Genomic DNA, 5,748 nt, shown 5'->3' on the forward strand with positions numbered 1-5,748 from the left:
GATGATGTCAAAGCAAATCAACTTGATACATATTCATCAGAAAACAAAATTTAAAAACTTAATTTTTAATCTATGAACTCTGTATGCACGTTTTTATGTGTTCAATGATTTAATATAACAAATCTGCTTTATTCCGTTCCGTATCATTTCTTTAGCCATAGAAATTCCTGTTGTCTAAAACCTGGGAGTTATTAAGCATGTTGTTGTTGACTAGGAAATTTAATCAATAAGAACAATGCAATAGTTCAAGATGGAACAAGGTGCTAGCTAGCATTGTTTAATGTAACATCGGGGTTTACAAAGTGCACCAAACTTCACCAAAGATGGGTGTGTGACTATGAGGAACATTAATTTAGTAGTACAGATTCCATGGGTCAGATGTTGAGGGTGTTTTGTTGATCTTTTGGAGGACTCAAGTTCTGTTGAGTTGGTTGTATAGGTCACAACCACTTATAACTCAAGTTCTAGAGGATCCAATACTCTCTTCAGATCCCTATGGACACTCACTCATGGCTTATATTCATATAATATGATCACATACATATACATAACAATAATAAATACTTGTAAAAGTACTGATTCACAACACGAGCTGGGTTAGAAATATATTTGATAAATTTACAATCAGTGTAATAATATATTTAGAAATCAGAAAATTAGGTCTTAAGTTCATCATTTTCAGTATCTCTTTAATTTTTCATTTGCTTATAATTTGTTTATACTTAATATTCCAGAGATTCACATTCTTACCACTGCAGGCACCAAATTAGATGAGAAAGAGGGACAATTCTCAGCTGTTTAGATGTCCTCTGTAATGAGAAATGAAAAGAATATGGAGGTGTATGATTAAAAAATACTAAATTACTGCATTTCTGGATAGGTAAATGTGTGGAAAATGGATGATATAGGATTGAAACTTCCATCATGCTGTCAAGAGCAACCAATAAAATGTCTTTTCCTAATTACTTCTAAAAGCCGTAACTTCAAGACAAAATATAAAGATCAAATAGCCAAGTTTCCAGAGTAGAATCTAAATAAAATTGCTAAGATATTTTGGAGAAGATGATGAAGTTCTACTTTCACTTACCTTGAATGCATGTGGCCAGACAACAGAAAGAAAATGTATAATTGTAATAACTGGTTGGATTGTCTTATCTTCTTAAGCATTTTCATCATATTCCATCTTTAATTACACAGTAGAATACCCAGATTGTTCAGTCATCTCTGGGACTTACTGCTCCTTCCATCAACACCCAAATGTTTTTAAAGTCATAGCAACACAATTTAAAAGTTGTTCTTAATGACTTCTTTATTCTATACTTCAAGGGTTCTTTAATTTAGCCCTAATATATTTCTTTATCTGAAATGCAATGAGACAATTGACTGATTTGAATGAGAATCTTCCCATAGGAGAGATATTTGACTATCTCCACATATTTTCATACTTGTCCCCCCAGTTGGTGGAACTGTTTGGGAAGGATTAGGAAATCTGGACCTGTTGAGGGAGCTGTGCTACTAAGGGTGGGCTTTGAGGTTCCAAGACTCCCCCAAGGCAATGTGTTGCAGGGCAGTCCTGTTGCTGGAGAATTTCTCTCCAGCTCCCGCCACCAAGTCCCGCCAGTTCCAGAGCCCACTTATAAAATAAACACACGAACTCTTACATTATATAAACTGCTTGGCCATTAGCTCAGGCCTGTCAATGTCTAGCTCTTACTCTTATATTTAGCCCATTTCTATTAATCTTTACTTTGCCACATGGCTTGTGGCTTACCGGTACTTTACATCTTCCTTGTCCTCATGGCAGCTGGCAGTGTCTCCCTCTCAGCCTTCCACTTCCCAGAATTCTTTTCCTTGTCCCGCCTATACTTCCTGCCTAGCCAATGGCCAATCAGTGATTTATTTACTGACCAATCAGCAACACACTTGACATACAGACCATCCCACAGCACAGTCCCTGTCAGAAGACCTTAACATGACAATAAGACCTGAGAGACCATTGTGTGAAGCTGTGAAGGTGAAGCCCTATTTGCATTGGAGATCCCAAATGTTACAGGTGCCAGAGCCATGAGATATCTGTCAAAAAACCACCCTAAAAAATAGAAGTATGTTGTAGGCAGAAAAGCCAAAAAGGCAGAGACATCTAAGCCCTCTGACATTAAATATGGTACTGTAGGATTTGGAACTATTCCATATGCACTGCTGAGTTTTGGTCTTGCTTCGGTCCAGTATTTCCTCACTATGTCCTGATTCCTACCTTTTGGAATGGTGATGCACATTCTGTGCCACTCTACATTGGAAGGATGTATTCTGTTGTTGGTTTTTACAGGTGGTTACAGTTAAGAGATTGTCTTAAGTCTCAGAAGAGCCTTTGGACTTGGGGCTTTTAAACAATGTTGAGACTGACCAGCTACAGGAACTTTTGAAGTTGGACGTTTTTCATTATGATTTTGACTTCAGCTGGTGGAACTGTCTAGGAAATATTAAGAGGTTTGGCCTTGTTGGAGGAGCTGTATAACTGTGGATAGGCTTTGGGCTTTCAAAAATCTAGAGCTTTTGCTAGTGTGCTCTTTACCTCCTAATGGTCATCAACAGTTGTTTCTGCCACCATGACTGTTCTAGTACCATGATCTCCAAGATACTTAAACTGTAATCCAAATTTAATGCTTTCTTTCATAAATTGTCTTTTCTCTCTGATTGTAGTGGTGCCTCAGTGTGTGAGCTCTCAGCTACTGCTCTGGCACCATGCCTGCCTGCTGTGATGCTCCCTACCTTATATAACGGTCATGGACTCTCATGCTCTGAAGCTGTCAACCTAATTAAATGCTGTCTTTTGTAAGTTGCCTTGGTCATGATGTTTCATGACATCAATAGAAAAGTAAATAAGACGGCAATTATTTTCTTTTAATTCCTGTACAACTGTAACCCACATCCACTTTCCTCACTGAAACTGAAGTTGTCAGTTCAATAAGGACAATCATTACAAGTGTTATTGAAAACTCTTGATTTTACTTCATAATTATCAAACAAAACCCAAATATTTTAACTTGTTAAAAAATATGTTCACTTTAAAGCCTCACTCACTGACACTTTCTTAGTGTTGCCTTGGTGTTGCATTAAACTATGGGGATACTCTGAACATTTAATATTTGTATGTCATAATACATTTTACTTATTATTTCTGTATCTTTAATTTCTTATCTGATTTGAGCATCTTCTCCGGCATGAGGCTCTAAAGTGTCCCCAATTCCAATGTCATCTCATTATCTCATAAACATGTTATATTGTTGGCATTTCTCTTAATATTAATCTCAACATAATTTAATTGTATGAAAACATTCTGTGTTTATCCTTAGACTCTATGGTCAACCATGCAGTAAGAATATGTATCATTTTACCCTGGTGCCTATCCAGATATCTAAATAGGGGAGACAGTGGTATTTTCATGCATTACACTATGCCTAATTTAATTATATAGTAAACTCATTCATGACGGAATTGAATTATTATGATTTAACAGTGAATGTAACCTAGCCTTTACTCAGCAGACCTTATCTTATCTATGAGAACCTCTGGAGGATTTACAAAATTCCAGCTTAATAATGTACACTCATTGAGATGCTGGCTGAGTCCTGCTCCTCCTGGCTGTCTAAAAATAAATTTGAACCATTCATTGCTTTATTCACTTAGCTAATATTTACTCACCAGTAACCACATTTTCATAGCATTTTGAAGATGCAGTGATATCAATACCTTGAACAACACAAAGGTGTCCATATTTTCATAGAACAGACAAATTATCAAACAATATATACTATGGATACATAATGTTGAATTTTATGAGCCCACTAAACAGAATAATATAATTTGTAGGATTTAAACAAAGACATGTTTCAATTAAACCATAAAGAATGAACTTTGTAAGTGGTATTTCAACAAAGACAATAAAGTAAGGTAGAAAGGTATATTCTAATTTCTAAAATGGTAACTAATGTCATAAAGAACAAAAGCAAAAGAACTAATATAGTGCTGTCCTGGCTAGTCAACTTGACAAAAGCTTGAGTCATTTGTAAAAAGAGATCTCAATTGACAAAATGCACCCATAAGATTTGCATCTGTAGATTTACTCTATGGAGCATTTTCTTAATTAGTGACTGATAAAAGAAGTTTCAACCCATTGTGAGTGGGATGTTTCTGAGGGCAGAGATGTATTTGTATTTTGTGTTCTTTTCTATTACAGGAAGAAAAGATTGTGACCACAGCAATTTAAAAAAAGTGTTTAATTTGGCTTAAAGTTTCTCTGGGTTACAGTCCATGATGGCAGACCTAAGGCATGGTGGCAGGAACAGCTGAGAAATCACATCTTGATCTACTAATAGGCGACAGAGAATGTTTTGGGAACTGCTTGATATTTTTGAAATTTTAATGTATGCCCACAATGAAAAAACCTCTCCCAATAAGATCATACCTCCCAAACCTTCCTAGACAGTTCCACCAACTGGGGACCAAATAATTAATCATATGAGCCTATGTAACTGATTCTCATTCAAAACACCATATAAAAAGTCATGCTAAGCATCCCAGGGGAAGCAAGTAAATAAGCTGTGCTCTTCCATAACCTCTTTATCAGCTCCTGATCTGTATGCCTGTCCTGTTCTAAGTTCCTGCCCTAGCTATCTTCAGTGGTGGACTGCTACCTGGAAGTTTAAGTTAAATAAACCCTTCTCTTCACAAATTTGCTTTCGGTCTTGTGTTGTCACAGGCACAGAAACTCCAGTTAAGACAGGAATTAATACCAGGGTAGAGTATTGAAATGACAGAGATAAGTTGAGGCTTGACACTGATGCTGATGGTGTATCTTCACCAATAACCTGTCTTGACCTCTCACTGTGCTAAGTCTCAAGTGTTTTCCATGACCTCTTCATGACTTCAAAACCAATACCACTTGGGAGACTCTGGAATTACAAGTTCAGCTGCCAATATGAGATACAGCCTTGGCTCTCTCTGGATGCAGTTTCTGTGTGCTGAACCCAAGAGAACTGTTTTTAGAAGATTTTGATTGGTCCAGCAATGTAAAGGGTTCTACTTTGGTGGTTATAGACTTTTAATTCTTCAACTCCAGTTAACCAGAACCACAGATTATTAATTTAAGACACAACGTAAATTACCTTCAAAGAGGCTTGGCACCATATGGCAAGGTTAGAGTCCCTGAAGAAAGCTCAGGAGAGTTATTGGTGAAGGTGTAGCCTATTTGTAGAGACCCCAGCATTACGGAAATACCTATACTATGTATGACCAAGAAAAGCGGTAGCAATGGTGTGGAGCCAGCCTAACCTATGTGATATGCTATGTGTGCTGTGGTAAGCCCTTTTGAGCCTAGATGATCCTGAGGTCCAAGATCTTCTGAAGTCTGACAGTGAGTTTAATACTGTTGGGCATTAGTTTTGCTTTGAGTTGATTGCAACTGTGCCCTGGTTATTCCTTCTTGAAATAATAAAATATTTAACTTATTTTTTTCCTGGAGCTCACATTTAAAGAAGCTTTGCATTTTTAGAGAGATTTTGATTTTTAAAGGGATTGTATATCTTCAAGAGACTGATATTTCAAATATTGAAATTTGAAGACTGTAAAACTAAAAAATATACTCTGTTATTTTTTATATTTATTATATGTATTTATAAATACAATATTATATTGTATTTATAATTAATATTACATATTAATATGTAATATTAATATGAGAACTTGGAG

The 5,748-nt window shown here is 36.2% G+C and overlaps 1 long non-coding RNA gene across 1 annotated transcript; it reads right to left on the bottom strand.

Annotated features, from left to right (window-relative positions):
* Positions 1 to 663: 663 nt before the first annotated feature.
* On the bottom strand, positions 664 to 5,483 carry LOC131895759 (uncharacterized). The gene is made up of 2 exons (XR_009375255.1): positions 3,703 to 5,483; positions 664 to 809 (listed from the first exon to the last, which is right to left on the bottom strand). It is a non-coding gene; the product is annotated as an uncharacterized LOC131895759 (long non-coding RNA).
* Positions 5,484 to 5,748: the final 265 nt, after the last annotated feature.

This window comes from Peromyscus eremicus, chromosome 19 (assembly GCF_949786415.1).
Source record: "Peromyscus eremicus chromosome 19, PerEre_H2_v1, whole genome shotgun sequence".
Taxonomy (NCBI): domain Eukaryota; kingdom Metazoa; phylum Chordata; class Mammalia; order Rodentia; family Cricetidae; genus Peromyscus; species Peromyscus eremicus.